Source organism: Anolis carolinensis, chromosome 2, assembly GCF_035594765.1.
Source record: "Anolis carolinensis isolate JA03-04 chromosome 2, rAnoCar3.1.pri, whole genome shotgun sequence".
In the NCBI taxonomy this organism is placed as follows: Eukaryota; Metazoa; Chordata; class Lepidosauria; order Squamata; family Dactyloidae; genus Anolis; species Anolis carolinensis.
The window spans coordinates 274800683-274819941 of record NC_085842.1 but is presented as its reverse complement, the minus strand read 5'-3'; the positions used below and the strand labels follow the sequence as shown (position 1 = coordinate 274819941).

General features: G+C 39.1%; 1 long non-coding RNA gene across 1 annotated transcript in view; it reads left to right on the top strand.

The window, feature by feature from the left end:
• LOC134296693 (uncharacterized) overlaps nucleotides 1–19259 on the top strand; it is a 97383-nt gene that overhangs the window by 64372 nt on the left and 13752 nt on the right. The window contains exon 2 of the long non-coding RNA XR_010003517.1: nucleotides 18986–19053. This is a non-coding gene — a long non-coding RNA (uncharacterized LOC134296693). The remainder of the gene's footprint in view (nucleotides 1–18985; nucleotides 19054–19259) is intronic.

The following is a 19259-nucleotide window of genomic DNA, read 5'->3' as shown; positions in this document are numbered from 1 at the left end:
GGCTGCTTTGTTTGTTTTGCTTCCTTTTGTTTTGTTTTTTCAAAAAGTATTTAATTATTTTTCTGGCCTACAATAAATTCAGTGAGCTGTGAAATCCAGAAGACAAAGAGCGGGAGAGCATGTGTGCAGTAGGACTATAGTTAGAAGACACAAAGACAAACCCAGTGAATAATGACTAGAGGGAAAAAAAGCCAAGGAAGTCATGCATTTCTTTGAAAATGAAAGTTTTGGCCAAATAGGATATACAAACATATAAAAATGTATGGCCACAAGTACACCAGACTTTTTATTGCATCACTTGTGTATTGGTCAGGGGATTCTGTGGGCTTTGAAGTCCTGTAACTCTGTGCCTCCAATATACCTGGTATTCATTGGTGGTCTCCCATCCAAGAATTCATTTCAGGTTGAATTGCTACTATCTGAAATGTTTGGGACCAGATATTTTTCAAATGTCAGATTTTGGATGGAAATTTTGGAACACTTGTGTGTATGTGTGTGTGTGCGTGCACATATATAGTGACAGTGATTCCGGGTGGGGAAAAGGGAACTAGTTGCATATTGAATTTTTCCTAAGAAGCTCTGAAAAAGAAAGACGAGTAAAAAGGGGGCAAGAACTCTGTGTACTAAGCCCTTGAAAAATGTGGAGGTCACAAACACTTCCTCAGCTGTCAGCACACTTTCCTCTCATTTGGTAAAGGAAACAGGAAGTGATAGGAATCCGCCTTCACCTGTGGACATTTCTGGGCTAGACAAAGATGGTGGCCAATGGGATTACTCCTGTTCACTTCATGGTGATTTCCAAGACATCCGCATGTTGTTGCCATCCCACCCCCAAAATAAGTGACCAGACAACTGTGTGGATTAAAATATGGGCAACTTTATTTAAATGTTACCTGAATTAACTTTATGTGACTTAACAACATGTAACTAAAGTGGCATGAACCTGGTGTGGATTTAAGCTAGGGTAGGGGCCCTCCTTGACCTACCTCTCAGCTAAGTTGGGCAAAACACTTGGGTCCCTGGATATAGTAAACTTTAACATTTCCAGGGCAACATAGGAAAACATAGGAAGAATTCTGCCCCAAGTCCAAAGGATTTTACAAAAGGCCAGAACTCTACCCTTGCCATTCCACATTGGCTATGTCACCCAAGTTGAGATGCTGCTCTGAAGGCTCTTTTCGAGCATGTCGTTTAGCCCCATACATGCAGCTGTGACCTCTGATCATTACTCAACTGTCTGAATGGCTGCCACCCAAGAACTGCAACAAAAAGTGTTAACAAAGTGATCAGTAAAGTATGTAAAAATTGTAAGCCCTGAATCTCTATCTCCCTGAGGTCTACATTCCATCTACAGAATATCCCATTGAAGCTACCTGATCCGAAATGAATGGGTTCTGAAGATCCAAAGCTTCCTGAGTTCTGGATGTAGTGAATCTGCATGGCAAAAAATTGCCTCACTCAGTTTGCTCTAAGGGAGATATAGGCCGTCATTGGCCAAACCGGGCACAACTCATAATCACTACAGTGTACTGCTTAAGGATAATAAATGTGCCTTAGTTTGGTGGATGTAGCAACCTAAGTCTTGTGATAAGACTTTAAAGGTGGGAGACCAAAGAGATCTCACACATCCCACCCCTGGGCCCAATTCCCGGACCTCATGGTGATGCTGCTTCTTGTTTCAACAAGAACAGACTGAGTTCAATGGATGGGCTCCTCCCTAGTGGAGCCATGTCCTTGATAATAGTTCCTGTGAAACACTTTTCCTCATAACCGGTCTCGTTATGATAACCACAAGCTACAGGAAGCGCCTTGTCACGGACTGGGTGGAAGTCAAGCACAGAAATATCTGAGATGTCAGCTTTTTACAGGGGCTTTATGTAAGCAGAATCCTTCTTCTCCCTATTCTCTTTCTGTCAGCAGGGCTTCTTGAGAAAAATTGGTGGGCACTCAACACATGACTAGCTCGCTTAACCCAATGGTGGAAGTAGGTGGCCCATGGCAAAATATTTCATGTTTTGGATTATTTTGGATTTTAGATTTATATGTAAAGGTGACTCAGTCTCTAATTGTGTACTATTCTGTTGCTTCCACCTATGATCTAATTGAATATACGCCAGGTATTGTGGAATCATTTTTGCAGTTTTGGACGGGATCCCATTAGGTTAGATTTATACATGGAATGAAGTGGGATTTTTGACTACCTTCATTTCAACGTCTGTAGTTCATAGACGTAATAGATATATAAAATGCTTGTTTCTGATACAAGCATAGATCATGAAATGAAAGCTCTCAGGCAACCTTCAATTGTTTTCTTAGGTCTTCTTTTTGCAATTTTGCTTGAATTGATACATCCCTTGGGACAAAATATTTGATGAAATGGATTTTAATTTATATCTATTTGTTGCAGTCATCAAAGAATTGGAAGAAAGAGAACATTGCAAGTAGAAAAGAAGTCACCCACCAGGTGACAAATAATGTTCTTTTGGGCACTCCACCAACCCATTAAATCAAAATCTTTAAAGCCTATTAAATTGCTGTGCTGTACTATTTTGAGTTCTTTATAATATAAGCTACCCATTAAGCCAACCTGCATGATTCAGGGAACTCATTCACTTTGCTAAAATGTCTAATTGCTGGATACAATTTTTAAAAGTTATTATCAAGACTGAAGCAAAGTGGTCAGTGGTGCTGCTACTCACATTATGTCAAAATGTCTATGGAGCTGTATCTTTGTGATGCTTGTGAATGGTTACAAACAAGATTATAAAGCTTCCACAGCAGGAGCAAATAAAGACAAGTACATGTAATGTTCATAAGTGATTTTGTTGTCAGTCTTTTTCCTCAATAAAAAAATGAAAAAAATGCATTTGGCCTAAAGAGTATCCTATCCTTCTCATCTCTTCTTAATGCCTTCTCTTAAACAGCAGGGGAAAACATCGTAGAAGACAACAGCTGGAAATGTGGAGTGTCTATCCAATCACTTTTGATTCAGTGTGAGCCTCCCTAGTTTCAATGGTGTGTAATTAATAGTATGTGTCTTTAGGAAAACAACTTTAGAAAAAGGCAGAATGTGAAAGTTTGTTTGTATTCTAAAGTTTAGCATATATTCCTTGTATTTTATTTATTTATTACAATATTTATATGCTGCCCTTCTCACCCAACAGGGGACTCAGGGCGGCTTACAAAAAACACATATATAAAAATTATACAGTGCAATATAAATCAGTTAAAAAGTATTATTAACTTACATCAGTATTCATAAAACACATTATAAAATACAGATAGGCGTGTTCAGTTAAAAAAAAAACTGGGTCTGTCGATTGTACTTATAATGTTTTAACTCTAATATAAACTGATACTTTTATTATCCTCCCAGAGGTATTGTTTGCCATCTTGTTGGCTTTGGTTTAAGACAACCTTACGAAATAAAAATACCACAGCCCTGTTTAAGGCTTGCAAATGTAGGATTGTGGTTTCCTTGATGCAAATCAATATTTTCCTTCTTTTCTTCATCTCTCACGAGCTGTATAATCTTTTCTAGTGAGTCATGCTATAAGTTCAGGGTGCTGATTTGCTCTTAGAACCATTTATTTGTGTTTTAGCTGTACACCGTATCCTTTCTTCCAGCATGACAGTTCAAATTACTTCTTTTCTTCTTTTGTCATCTTTCTTCATTGACCAGCTTTCACAACCACACACAGAAATTTGATATACTATGGCATGAATGATCCAGACACTTTTAATGATATATCTTTGCATTTGGGATCTTATGTAGTTTTTTTCAATGCTGTCATCCCAAGTCTTAGCCTTCTTCTGATTTCTTGACTCAGTTTCCATTTGAATTAACGAATGAACAAACTATTTTGATATCTTTGAAGTATAAACCACTTTAGAGTTATGAAAACATCTGTATTGATTATTGTTTTTTTCTTAATTTTCAACTGTAAAAAGGTTTTTCCTTAATAGTGTATTTCTCTCATATGACTAAAATTATTGATATTTTTCCTCTAATTTTCTCACTGAAAACCCTACCGTGAGACAATACAAAATGAAGCATTAATGTGCTTATAAAAAAGTATGAAAATGTACATTTGTCTTAGCTGAGCTATTTGTGTATATTCCTTGATAAATCCTGATTTTATGTTTTATCAAAAGGATTGTCAAACTCATTGCTTTTCTCTGTTGTAGCAGCAGTCACATTGCAACATTGCAATTTCTGTAACACTACCTCTCTGACAGTATATGACCAGAATCAATATTTTGCTTTCAGAGGAAGAGGAAAAAATGGCAGACTCTTTTTATATGTGGACTTAAAGCTAATCAAGTTATTCAGGTATGGAAGCAGAAAATTCCATTTGTTACTCCTCCTCCTCCCTGACAATAATACAATAACAAGGTCACATATCTACTGTATAAATCAACCTCATATATAACTCAAGGGCACATTTTGAGGTAAAATTCTGAATTTTATATGACTCATGGATAAGTCAAAGGTCATTCCACACAGAGGTGGAAAGTATGAGTGCTGCTTTATGAAGGCAATAGCCCATGCTGCCATCTTCCTCACCCAGATTTTCAAAAAGAGCAGAACCAGCACCACAGTGGAGGGAGTAGAGAAGGTCAGTGCTTCATTTAGGTTCTTCTAGGGACCTCATCAGATGGGGGAATTTAGCTTCCTATTTAGCTTCCTGTAATTTTCCCTGTTACCCCTCTCCTTTCTCAGTGAAGCCAGGCAAAGCGGGATGCTTCACCTGGCCTTGTGATGAGGCCCAAGGACAGTGCCATTTGCCATTCTATTCAGAGACACTTCTCTCTTTTATGATGAAAACTACCTCATTCCACTTAATAGTAGGGCATGTCCTGAACAGTAGCTATTCCACAGTTGCTATTTTATCTTTTGGTCTAAGACTACCACTCTTTTCAGAGTACTCTTGCACTAAAGGATATCTGTTTTTTTTTCCTTGCTTTCTCCTTTGCTGTAAGATATCTTTTTATTCCAGTGCACACTCCAGGTTAAATCAGTGTTGCTCAGTAATTTGGTTTACTTGAGGTCATGTTCTATACCAGGCATAGGTAAACTAAGGCCCAGGGGCTGGATGCTGCCCCCTGGGTGCTTACTTCAGACCCTCCTCATTTTCCCTGTCCTCTTGGCAGGTAACGGTGGCCCACCACATCCTTATACCAAAAACATTGGGGAAAAAAATATGTAGCAGTTGAGAGTCCTCTGGAGCACTCTCAGCCACCATGTGTCTCATCCTCCTCCTGGCATAAGGATGGTGCAAGTGGCCCCATCCCCATACTGGGAGGACAGCTTGAAGAAGGCACGTGGCACCTGAGAGCCCTCCGGAGCACGCTCAACTGCCATCTTTCTCACCTTCCTCCTTGCATAATGCCAAATGGACAGCCCAAGGATTGGGGGGGGGGAATGATGGAGATGGTGATTGGGGCATTTGCTGTGTGTCCCACCTTCCTCTTGGCAAAAGGATAGGGCGAGCAGCTTATGCTGGGAAGACAACCTGAGGATGACCTAGGCCCTGCCTGCCCCCTCCTGGCCTTGCCCTCTCCCGGACCCTTCCCCTCCTGGGCCCACCCACCCAGTGTGTGCCCAGCCCCCTTTCCTCCTGGCCCGGCTCTCCCCTCCGGGCCTGCAATGTGGCCCCTAGAGAAAAAAGTTATTCTATGCCTGTTCTATACAGTATTTACAAATCTCTAAATTTCCAACTTCATATTAGCAGATGAACTCCTCTGAGTTCCAGCAAGGCATTCTGAGTGTTTCTCTTCTGTGTAACATTTCTTATGTCTTCATAGCATGGTTCAAATTTACACATCAAAACTAGGTCCTCCCCACACCCTTGAATTGTCACGAAACAGAGAAGTGTTATGTTTCTTTGCATGAATATATTGGAAAATAGTATTAACTGAAGCTTCTCATTCTTTATATCTGCAGTGAAATACAATTCAATTGCTTCTTTCCATCTTAAGTTCTCTTCAGCATTATTTTCAAACACCAACTTTGCTTGAGGCTTTTGCTAGGCCACTAACCTTCCTTACTTCCTTCCTGTCTTTACTCTCTGTTTTTCTTCTGGCACTGTGTAATATTTGTCACTGCAACTTAGTAAAACAATGCCACAGGAGACAGAAGATGAGAACAAAGTAGTCTACTTTAAAATGCACAATTACTACAACTGAGCTCAAAATGAGTACAATTCCCTGCTAGTGTTCTGCAGAACTGATTCCCTCCATGGTTTCTGTTATGGAGCCCTTTGGTGCTATCACAAAAATGGGACTTGCAAAATTGCATGCATTCTTATATATATATATATATTTCACTGTATGAGAAAAATAGAAAGTCATCATGTTAGATCAGTCTAAAGCTTATCTCAGGGCCCATCTACATGGGCTAGCATCTGTGGGGCTGGTCCAGAATAGCTGTACTTCAGCCTGGCCCCCAGGGAAGTTACACTGTTCATCTCCATCCTGCTTAAGTGATCAGATGGAGTCCAGACTGTCCACCCTTACCTGTATCATGTTGTCATCCTTATAGCAATGGCCATGGGGCTCCAAAGAACTCCTGGTTATCCCTGGGTACCTTTGCCAATGTAAGCAAATGAATCCATGTGACATGAAAAGAAAGGGGGAGGAGGAAGGTTTTTTTTTTGTTGTTTACATTGGCAAAGGTGCCCAGGGACTGCCAAGAGCTTTTTGGAGCTCTGTGGCTGCTGTTGTGATAGGAAAAACATAACACAGGTTAGTGCCACCGCAGTGTGAGGAAAGTGTGATAGTAACACTGGCCTGTGTGAACAGTGGGACAGGTTCCAAATCACAACCTGCCCAGCTCTACCCTGGAATGAGGGACTGGGGCCAAGATATCTCAGTGTGCAATGTAAATACCATGAAGGCAGTGCTCACCTGCCTCAGGTTGTAGTGCCCATATATATGTTTTTGTCCAATAATACACAGTATCCAAATCATGGCAATCAAAGGCATGAGTGCAACTACAAACACCATATTTTGATCACCTGAAGCTGATGTAGAGAAACAAGATACTTCTGATATTTTACTTCTTCCTTCTGCTTCATTTTGCTATACGCCTACAAAACATACATAAGCTGCAGCTAGAACAGTTCTACAAGATAGATCAAATTAGTTTAATTTGGCTCTTAAAGTTCACATTCCTCTTTCTTTTTTGCTCAGAATCCCAATCATTTTACAATTCTAATAACAAATATATTGAGTCATTGGTTTACTGTAAACTGTCTGTGTCTATGTTACCATCATATTTGCTGAATACACATACTCTCAACTGATTTCAGAAGATAAGCATGGCTGGGTCTTGTCAGTGATCACCAGGGAATACAAGGAAATTCCAACTAGGGCTAGGAAATAATCCTGCCAGAAGCTCAGGAGAGACACTGCTAGTCTATGTTGATCATATTGCGTTAGAACAATGGTTCTCAACCTGTGGGTCCCCAGGTTTATATAAAACTACCGAGATAGACACAAGGAAGATGGATCAATATCTAGATGATGTGAGTTTTACTAAACTTTTGGATGAAATGAAAGCATAGCTGGACAGACAAATTGTGCAGGAGGAGCTGTGTAAGGCTATTGATAAATTAAAAATAAATAAAGCCCAAGGTCCAGATGGATTTTCTTCCTTGTAATATAAGCTATACAAAGAAGAACTGGGCCTGTAACTGCTTTCAGTAATGAATCAAGTGCTTCAGAAGGGGGAGATTCTGGACTCATGGGCGGAGGCCACTATTATAGTCCTTATACCTAAACAAGATAGAGACATGGAACAAGTTAAAAAATTTAGACCAATTTCATTAGTAAATTGCGATTATAAAATATTAGCAAAGACAGTATGTTGATGATGTTGGGCAGAAGGATGGGAATGTGTGGAGATGCAAATAATCGGCAAACAATTTTTTTCCCTGCTGTAAGAACATCTTCAAAATCTGCACGTTTCTGACGACATTCATATTGCTGAGGTAAAATTGAATTCTTTCTGTGGGAACAATATTAACTAAAAATTACATCCCTAGCATAGTAGACCTACTATTGATATGCATGTGTTTTGCATTCTATGAGAAACTGATACAACACTTGGAAACTGATTTTAAATCATACTGATCCAAAGAATTAGCTGAGATACTAATCTAGGACACGTTAAAAAAAACTTGCTAGCCTCTAGGGCTCCATCTATACTGCTATATAATGCAGTTTCACAAGGCAGTTCAACCATATTGAACTGCATTATATGAGTCTAAGTGCCTGTTCAGTTCAGTTAAACTGATTATAAAACTACATTATGAGGTCTAGGTCTCTCATACTCTCTAGTGAAGACATTAAGAGAGACACTGATTTTGATTATATAAAAATCAGCTAAGTCTTCTTGTGAAACAAGTGAGGTATTTCACTTAAACAAACAGGGGAAATCTGTTGGCTTCCATCTTGAACATGATTTAGTCTTCCAGTTGGCAAACTCTACATACATAGAGAGGTTTAATCCAGCAGATAGAGAAGCTGAGGGAGAGAGAGAGAGAGAGAGAGAGAGAGAGAGAGAGAGAGAGAGAGAGGGAGAGAGAGAGAGAGAGAGAGAGAGAGAGAGATCACTTACATGGTGAAACAATCAGCCAAGGCAAGTTGGATCAGCACATGTATATTACAAAGTAAATGCTAATTTTGGCAAATATATTAGATTCCCCACCAAGAACAAGAAAAGCTTTGGAATGCATTCTGTTAATTACATTTTAGAAAAAAAACAAATCCTATGTACTTTGAAGTTTACATGATTTAAACGTCATCTACAAATTAGCCCAATCAGAAAAGAAATTTTACTGAACAACAGTAAGGATTGTATGGCCAAGAGAATTTCATGTAAAAAATCTCCCATACATTTCTCATTTAATTTTCACAATTAGCACAGGCTTTAAAGCCTCTGACTCAAACAAACAAAAACACATTCTGAGATAATCTCTCTCCATCCCACCCCATACTGGCATAGCATTGAAGGTGCCAACAGTTCATATCCACCCAGCTTGGCAAAGGTACCAAGGCTAAATGCCAAAGCTCTCGCTAACAGTTTAAGACAGGCTGTTAGCACACTGAATGTGTTTCAAACATGAAACCTCTTCCGATGAATTTAAAGTAGGAGACAGCTGCACATGAAGCAAACAGAAACAGTAGTATGCTTTGCATTAAGCTGCAGATGCTATACTCTGCTCCATTATGCTAAATATCAGTTGCAAGGCAGTTCTGGAGATCTATTTGTACTAATGGGTTGCTGGTAGCTCTCAATCACTTCACTGCAAATTAGGATCTGCTCTTATTTATTTATTTTACCACAACAATATAATTCCCATCCAAATAATAAATATTCAGAAAGAAAGAAGAATCAGGGAAAAGAGAAAAGTGCATAAAAGTAAACTAAAACTAATACACAGTACTAAGGTGTTAAACTAAAACACTTACTAAACATTAAATACAAAGACATAATAGTGCTCTGACTATAATGAAAGAACTTAATGCAAGAAGAACAAACCATCATGAAAATTTAGAAAGAGCACATTATTTTACCATTATAGATCCAACTCCTACCTAGAGATACTTGTAACCATAGCTGTAGATTATTACAGTAATACATTTCTGTTTGCTCTTAATGGTTTCCAAGTTTGTTTGTTTTTTTTTAAAAAAAAACACCTTTTTTTGTTTATGCTTTAAAGGCCACATTACTTTGGCATTTTCAGCACCCTTAACATGTGCCATTTTTCTGGTGCTTCAGGTCTTCTCCAGGTTAAAGCAACCAGCCTTTTTGCTGATGATATCATGTATCTGAGATGTAATCCACATAATACCTAGCAAAAGCACATTCCTGGTGATATTGCAAAATCTACCTATAAAAGTGTTTGACTTAACATGTAAATCTTAAACCAATAACTTTTTGATTTCCTATAAGTCCAACACATATGCAGAGCCATCCTGAGATAATTTTCAGGAGTAGAAGACCAGAAATTTGGCGTTCCCCCCCCCCCCGAATTTTTACATCCCCCACCCCCAAACAAATTGTTGAAAAATACTTGCGGCGGCGGTGGCACGTAGGTGAGAGCAGGCTGCAGAGCTTTCAGGAGAGGCAGCATCAGGCCCGCGAGCAGAGGCAGAGCCCAGGCAGAGGGGCTGCAAGGGCTGAGGCAGAGGAGGAAGGAGACCCCTCGGTGCCAAAGCCCGGGATCCTGAGGGAAGGGGGTGGGGGGAAAGGAGGGCCCAACACACACACACACACACACACACACACACACCTCACCTCTTCCTCCTCTTCTCTCTTCTTGAAAGGCCTCCCCCTCCTCCACCAGAAGTGAGCTCACAGGGAAAGGCGTCACCCCTTTGAGCCTTCCCCGCCTCTCTAGGAAGTGTAGGTCTCCCCCTCTCGCTGGCTTCCACCCGAACCAAACATGGCGGGCGCGTGCAGGATGCCCATAGAGAGGCGGGGAAGGCTCAAAGGGGAGGTACTGGGCGACGCCTTTCCCTGTGAGCTCACTTTTGGTGGAGGAGGGGGAGGCCTTTTGAGGAGAGGGAAGAGGTGATGTGTGTGTGTGTGTGTGTGTGTGTGTGTGTGTGTTGGGCCCTCCTTTCCCCCCTCCCTCAGGATCCCAGGCTTTGGCACCGAGGGGTCTCCTTTCTCCTCTGCCTCAGCCCATGCGGCCCCTCTGCCACTGCCGCCGCGGTAGTGTCTCGATGGCGCCCCCGGGAACAATGTGCTACAAGCGGCTGCTTAATTGACCTCGGCAGTGGACCGCCTCTGGAAATATGGGAAAAGTGGTGGACTTACCTTGACAATTCCACAATTCCATTCATAGATGTTTTTGATAGGTTATTTGAGAAATTATTGTTATCATTTATTTGTTTATTTATTTCTTACCCATCTCTCTTCAAGGCTTAAAGTAGTTAAACAACATCTGTACATCACCTTATATATGTTTTCTTTTAAATTACTGCACACAGTAAGTTTCATACTTTTACTCCATATTTTCCTCATACATATGTTATGTCCAGTTTCAGTCCACCTTATCATATAATCAGGTTCATCTTCTATTACTAGTTTCAAAAGGTATTTATGCACTTAAAATTATATGGTCACCATTCTTACACTGTTTTGAATGAACCCCATTTTTAAAACCTTCACTTTGTATTAAACTGTAAATGCAGATGCTGTTCTCTGCTTCACAATGTAAAAGAACAGTTACAAAAATGGGTTGATGGTAACTGTCTAACTCACCCCACTGCAAACTAGAGTCTGCTGTTGGCAGGTTTTTTTTTTTTTTTTCATTTTGGAAATGAAGAGACATTTGCAGTGGTGAAAAAATTGAAGAAAAACAGCTGGAGCCAACCTGTGTTTCTCAAGAGCCTATGGACCTAGTTTTGCCAGGAAAATATCCTATCAATGGCATAGATAGATCAATGGCATATCATAGATTTCAAAAGTAGCATTGTATATACTGTCTCACAGACTTTGACAGACCCCAAACCGGTAGTACAATGGCAAATTCTCTTTGTAAGGTTGAACAATTTTGTAATACTAATAATAATAATACTTTATTTATAACCCGCTTCCATCTCCCTGAGGGGACTTGGGGCAGTTCACACGGAAGACAGGCCCAATCAACAGATAAAACAATACGACTGAATCCACTGAATCTCCTCAGGACAGCACTATCTAACCATAAATCAGTGCACTCAACTGCTTTTTCTGCTCTTTTCTTCTGGCACTTTTTGATAACCTGAGTATCTGTTCATCACAGTATCACCTGCTTTGAACAGAAATATGCTGTTGGCAAAGAAAGTATCAGTTACTGAGCAATCAAAATACATATTTTGCACTTTATTCAACTAAGTTTTTTATTTGTCCTCGGCTGCATTCTGTCCTTGATCCAGTTGATGCTTAATTTGTCTGCCACTCCAGGGGTGCACGCATTTCTTTAAAACAGAGAAGGGAGAAATAGTAGCTTGTTTCTTAATTAATGAACCCCTCACGTTACATAGTTTGGGGCCATATTCTGCTACCAGGTACAGAGCAATTGGGTGCATAGTGATAAGCCATCTGTTTATTTCACAATGATTTCTTTTCACCTCTGCTGGTGGCTGAATGCCATGGTGTATAATCACCATTTTCTTCTAGCCAAGTGTATTAACTCATTCTTTTACTGCTCTTTGTAGTACTAAACCTTCAATTCAAGTGCCTTACTTATAGAAAGATGAGAATGGGTGAGAGAGAAAGAGGTGCATGTACAGTAGGAAGGTAAAGGATTTTGACAAATGTTCTTGTTCTCATTGAGAATGGGTGTCCAAACGATGGTCAGGACAATCAAGATTTTGGATAAGTTGGCAGCTTTTCCTGGAAAAATAAAATTTTGCAAAAAACAAAAAACAAAAAAAAAAAAACACCAACCCCATTGTTTAGAAATCATGGGACAAAGATAGGATTTTCCATGTGCCAAACACTGAATTAAGGCTTTTGTGATTTTATAACATCCTGAAATATAATTTGCAAAAGTCTCAAAATTTAACTACTGGGAATAAAACTTTGAGAATTATGCAAGAATTAGATAGGATATATATATATATATATATATATATATATATATATATATATATATATATGAGAAAGAATATTTTTAAATGAAAAAAATGACAAGTGTTTCTTAAGGACGGGAAGCTCTGATGAGAAGAAAACCAGAATAATAAGAATATTTTCTATTCAAGCTTATTCTTCACAAAATTCAAATGTGATTTTTTTTTTGCAGAAAAAAAACATTTTCTGCAATTTTCAAAGACTTTTTCATAGGAGGAGGAAAACAAAATTACCAAAGAATTATATTCCTAATATCCCTAGGGTTCATTCAGCCACAGTCAGGAAGTGAGAAAATAAAATACAACAAACCCAAGCAATTGCCCAATATATGTTAGAGAAAGGAACAGAAGAAGGCTCCAAAATATCACAGAACTCCAGCTAAAATTAGAATTGCTTTGAGATAGTAAATGGAAAACCAGTACTACTTGCAGGAAATGTTTGTATTTTTCATTATTTTAAGAGAGTGCTCTCAGTTTTCCACATTCATCCTCATATATGGGAGATGTTTATCAGATGTATTTACAATATTATGAGCATGGTGAAATGATGGCATCCCAAGTTTGACCCAAGGGAATCTATTGCTCTTCTCCTTCTTAGTGCATAAAGCTGCCATTCCTCATCATGTGTATGCTGACATGAATATTGTGTGAACCTTCAGATTTCACAGATTTGTAAGATGTATTTCCTCTGTTTCAACCTTCCCTACCACCTCTATGTCTTTCTCTACAAAAGAAAAGCTGGATATAGCTCACACTCATCCACTTTCCTAAAAGATGCTGACCCAGGAAAAGGTTTTCTAATGATTTAATATCTCCAATGGAGATTAATCTCAGATTGCCAGGTTAAAGACAGGCCTTTAATTCTTAACCAATCTTCAATAAGAAAGAGTTACTGTAAAGTTCCATTAGAAGAAAGGGGAAGACAGTGGGCAGTGTTCCACACTATTCCTACAACTGGATCCATAGCAACAGGCGTTCTATATGATCTCCTAGGGGTTCTCAAGGGCTTCAAGATGTTGTTGTTTTCCTATAGCCAGAAAATATGTGTGTTGGGAAAGGGTCTGCATCAGGTAAAAGGTGAGGATGACAATGGAAAACAGATTGCACATCTACTAAGAAGTAAAACAACAGGAGTCCTGCCACATATTCAACATGGCAAATATCCCAGCTCATGGAAAATATTGGCATTACCTCCCTGACTTCTGCCCTTATATGATGAGAAATAATGTGCTTTTAAAGGGCCGGGCTGTGGCGCAGACTGGTTAGTAGCCAGTTGCAATAAATCACTATGACCAAGAGGTAATGAGTTCGAGGCCAGCCCGTGTCAGAGTGAGCACCCAACAATTAAAATAGAAAATAGCCCTGCTTGTTGTTGACCTAAGCAACCCGAAAGACAGTTGCATCTGTCAAGTAGGAACTGCTTACGCAGGGAGGCTAATTTAACTGATTTACAACACCGGATGAGGAAGTACTCCATCAAAAAGGACTTGTCATCACAGTGGATGATGAAGCAGCAGCTCCTCCTGTGGCCGGAATCGAACATACTCTCACAAAGCCAGAAGCTAGGAAGTTAAATAGCCTCAGTATCTGTCTGTCTGTGTGTTGTTTGTCTAATGGCATTGAATGTTTGCCATATATATATGTACATTGTGATCAGCCCTGAGTCCCCTTCGGGGTGAGAAGGGAGGAATATAAATACTGTAAATAAATAAATAAATAAATAAATAAATAAATTTTCATTCCTGCTGTACCAGCACACCTTTCTTCTGGTGTTATACATGTTCATTAATGAGCAGACATTGACAATGTCCTAATGCAAACAATTCCAGATTGTTCAAACAGATCCCCTCTTTTTTGTCTGAACTGTCTGCTCAGAGCATCACTGTCCAGCGCCCTGAAACAGATGATGTGGCCCAAGTGAGTCAGCAGTGCCCTTATCATGGGTCTTCCACACCAAGCAGCTGAACCTTTAAAGCTCTATATGGCTCAAGTCCAGACTATGTGGCTGATTGCATCTCTCTCTACGAACCTGTCTGGGCCCTGAAATCATCAGGAGAAGCCCTTCTTTTGGTCCCACCTCCATCGTAAGCTTGGTTGATGAGGACATGAGAGAGGACCTTCTCAGTGACTGCCATTAAACTCGGGAACTCCTTGCTCAGGGAAGTCAGAATGCCCTCCTCCCTGATATCATTCTGGTGGCAGGCTAAAACCTTTTTATAAAGGCAAGGTTTTTAAGAAGGAGGATTTTAAGATCACACCAGGGGGTACTGTAGTTTTATCTATGAATAGGTTTTTAACTGATTATTTTTAATACTGTTAATATTTAATTCTATTTTAACGTTAATATATTTTTAGGTTTTAAATTGAATTGTATTGGTTTTACTGTAAGCTGCTTTGAGTTTCTTTTTAGAGAAAAAGGCAGAATAATGATAATAATAATAATAATAATAATAATAATAATAATAATAATAATAATAATTTTTTTCTGTGTCAGGAGCAACTTGAGTTGCTTCTGGAGTGAGAGAATTGGCCGTCTGCAAGGACGTTGCCCAGGGGACGGCCGGATGTTTTGATGTTTTTACCATCTTTGTGGGAGGCTTCAAGTCACTTAGTCCACTACGCCATCTGGGGGCTCCATCATAATAATAATAATAATAATAATAATAATAATAATAATAATAATAATAACTTGCTGTTTAGAATAAACTCGCAGAATTAGTGAGAACATTCCAAGCAAAACCTAAGTAAATATCAATGGTTTTCTTGAGTCTTTGCTAGTTAGGAGCAGCAATTAGATTTAGCCCCTTCACTTTAACTATTTGGGCTACATTCAGGTGACAGTAAATAAGAGGAAATTAAAATGATGTTGGAGAAATTAAAATTACAACTCCCAGGGATTTTGAGAGCTTTACTGCCATCAATTCTGTCACATCTGTCTCAGGTGGGTGAATAATGCAGGGAGTATTTTACCCAAAGCCCACTAAATAGTGAATCCATTCCTGAGACTTGAATATGTTATGCTTAATTTTCATAAGAAATTTCATTAGAATATTTGCCAGTGTTTTCACCCTTGAAGAAGAAAAAAGGTTGCAATGCTTTGAATCTACCTATTGAAATAAATGAAAAACTTACAAAATCTGTATGTGTATGTATGTATATGCAATTTCATGGGGGGAAACTATATTTTGTATGGAGAGCATTTGTGTGAAAAAAGAAAGTCTTTGTGAATTTCCCCTGCAAAAAGATTGTTAGGGGCCCTTTTTCTCTATTGGCCACTGAATAGTCATTGCACAAGAGGTTACTCTTTCTCAAATATTGTATAAGTGAAGTTCTTATTACAGCCAATTGTTCCACAAAGACATGTGTAGCCTTCTTGCAGACTTTTGACCTGGTGGGAAACTGTTTAACCACTTTACAATAAATGAACTCAAGGCATTGTCAATCATTGGGACCAATGCAACCATCCTCAAATATATTTATACTATACGAATGGTGCGTGTGATATTATCCATATAAGCAAATATAAAATCCACACAATTTCATGTATCTCAGCCTGCAGAAAGAAAATATCTGATTTTTTTGTTCAATGTAAATAACCAAAGATTTATAACCCTAAAGACATCTAGTTATGTCACAACCTCAGGTTATGTCAACATACTAGGAGTCTCTTATTTGGAAGAGATCATCTCCTGTCTTTTCCCATCATTTGGAAGTATACCATCTGATCTAGTTTTTAGTCTTTATTAGCATATGTCACCATTCTCCTTTAAAAACAAGGCAGGTACACTCCAAAAGCCTTACAATGTTAGCATAATAACACTGACATCAAGAAACAATTTCTTTTGTTGGTAAAATATTTTATTCGCTTTATTGTGTGAGCAGTAATTGGTAACCTTTTTACTAATTTAAAAAAAAACAGTATTCACCTGTATCCCCGACCTCTCATTTTGACACTGAGGTTCAAGTTGATGAAAGCTACAAAAATTCAAGATAAATAAATTAGAAAAGTGAGACTATCTGTTGAGACGTATTGCATTCCTTCAGGAGCTCACCCAACCTAAATGTTAATGAAATTCTTCCTTTCAAATTACATCCACAAGGCAAACACTGATAAGAAAAGTAGTTATCACGGGTAAAATATGATTGAATTGCTTGTTTTACATTTTGATAATTCATGTCGCAAGGTATAGGTCATCAAAAGTTATACCAAGAGGAAATGATATTTAAGAGGATTCTGTTGTTTCATCAAAGCAACTCTTGCTCGAAAGGCAAGAACAACTTGGCATACATTTGCTTATCAATTAATTCTCAGATGATAATTTGAAATCATAATGGCTGGAATTTTGTGAGGGACATAGGCATGTGTATTTTGCACTATGCATGAATTTAGGTTACAGGAAAATTCCTCTGTAATTGGCAAAGTGAACAGACCCAAAGGGTGCTCACCAATGCTTCCTCTTCATCATCGAAAGAAGTCACAAGTGGAGTGCCACAGAGTTCCATCCAGGGCCCGGTTCTGTTCAATATCTTTATTAATAACTTAGATGAAGGGTTAGAAGGCATGATCATCAATTTTGCAGATGACACTAAATTGGGCGAGATAGTTAATGCTCCAGAAGACAGAAGCAGAATTCAAAACAATCTTAACGGATTAAAGAGATGGGCCGAAACGAACAAAATGAAGTTCAACAGGGACAAATGCAATATACGCCACTTAGGAAGAAAAAATGAAATGCAAAGATATAGTATGGGGGGTGTCTAGCTCGACAGAAATACATGTGAAAAAGATCTTGGAGTCCTCATGGGCAACAAGTTAAACATGAGCCAACGATGTGATGCAGCAGCTTAAAAAGACAATGGGATTTTGGCCTTCATAAATAGGAGTATAGTGTCTAGATCCAGGGAAGTCATGCTATTCTTCTATGCTGCCTTAGTCAGACCACACCTGGAATACTGTGTCCAATTCTGGGCACTGCAATTGAAGGGAGATGTTGACAAGCTGGAATGTGTCCATAGGAGGGTGACTAAAATGATCAAGGGTCTGGAGAACAAGCCCTATGAGGAGTGGCTTAAAGAGCTGGGCATGTTTAGCCTGATGAAGAGCAGGCTGATAGGAGACATGAGGAGAAGTGGATAAGAAATAAAATTATTATTATTATCATTAATATTATTATTTACTAGAACAAAGTCAGTCTTTGCTTTTGTTTTTCATGAATATTCCCATGGCCATGTATAAATATGTGAGGGGAGTCATAGGGAGGAGGGGGCAAGCTTGTTTTCTGCTGCCCTGCAGACTAGAATGTAGAACAATGGCTTCAAACTACAGGAAAGGGGATTCCACCTGAACATTAAAAAGAACTTCCTAACTGTGAGTGCTGTTCAGCAGTGGAACTCTCTGCCCCATAGTGTGGTGGATGCTCCTTCTTTAGAGGCTTTTAAGCAGAGGCTGGATGGCCATCTGTCGAGGGTGCGTTGAATGTGAATTTTCTACTTCTTGGCAGGGGGTTGGACTGGATGGCCCACGAAGTCTCTTTCATCATTCTATGATTCTGTGATAATTTACTCAAGACACTAATGTTAAGTTCAAAACAGTCATAATGCCTGTTTAAACATCAGGCATACGGTGATATAGATATATATAAACTTTCCTTGCTTAGTTTCTCCATACCTCACAACCTCTGAGGATGCCTGCCATAGATGTGGGCAAAACGTCAGGAGAGAATACTTCTGGAATATGGCCATACATCCCGGAAAACATACAACAACCTTGTGATCTCGGCCATGAAAGCCTTCGACAACACACAAAAGGAAGGCTTTTTAAAAAGGGAGAGAAGAGGGCATGGGAAAGTATGATGGCCTAGGAAACCAGATGGAATCAAGAGGATAGCTCGGGACGGGATAAGATAGCAGACTGGATAAGGAACACTTATCCAGTCTATTAGAAGGCCATGGAAATTCCCTTTACTTGGTCATTAATCTTAGCTGTATTAACTTCCAGCTCAATGCAATAGCCTTGGAAATTTGCAACAACAAATATTAACAGTAGCCACTCAATTGATGTACCTATTCTTGCATGTCCATTTTACAGCATATGCTGGCTGCCTGCAGTTTAAGGAAAAGCAGTGAGAGGCTGGATCTACACTGCCCTATATCCCAGGATCTGATTCCAGTTTATATGCTTAGCCCAGATTACCTGGCAGTGTAGACCCATATAATCCAGTTCAAAGCAGATAGTAGGATCAGATCCTGGGATATGGGGCAGTGTGGATCCAGTCTTAGACACTATATTATTTCTATATTTAGAAACCCGATGGCATATGTGAGGATGATAATATTAGACTTTTTGTCCTCACAGGTCTCTGCTTGTTGCAAAGGAAATGAATATCTCTGCACAATTCTTACCAAGTGTTCACACATCTCAAGGTATTTCAGGAAATTATCCTGTGCGGAAATACATATGGATTTTGTATGAAAATTGTGGAGGCTTGCCTTAAAAATCCATTCCAGACATGTGTAAGACTGTTGTTTTATATTCAACTCTGCCCATGCAATATTGCACACCAAAAAAGAAACAAGTACAGTATTTAGAATTCCATCATCAAGAAAAGACTGGGAAAATCAGAGATCTC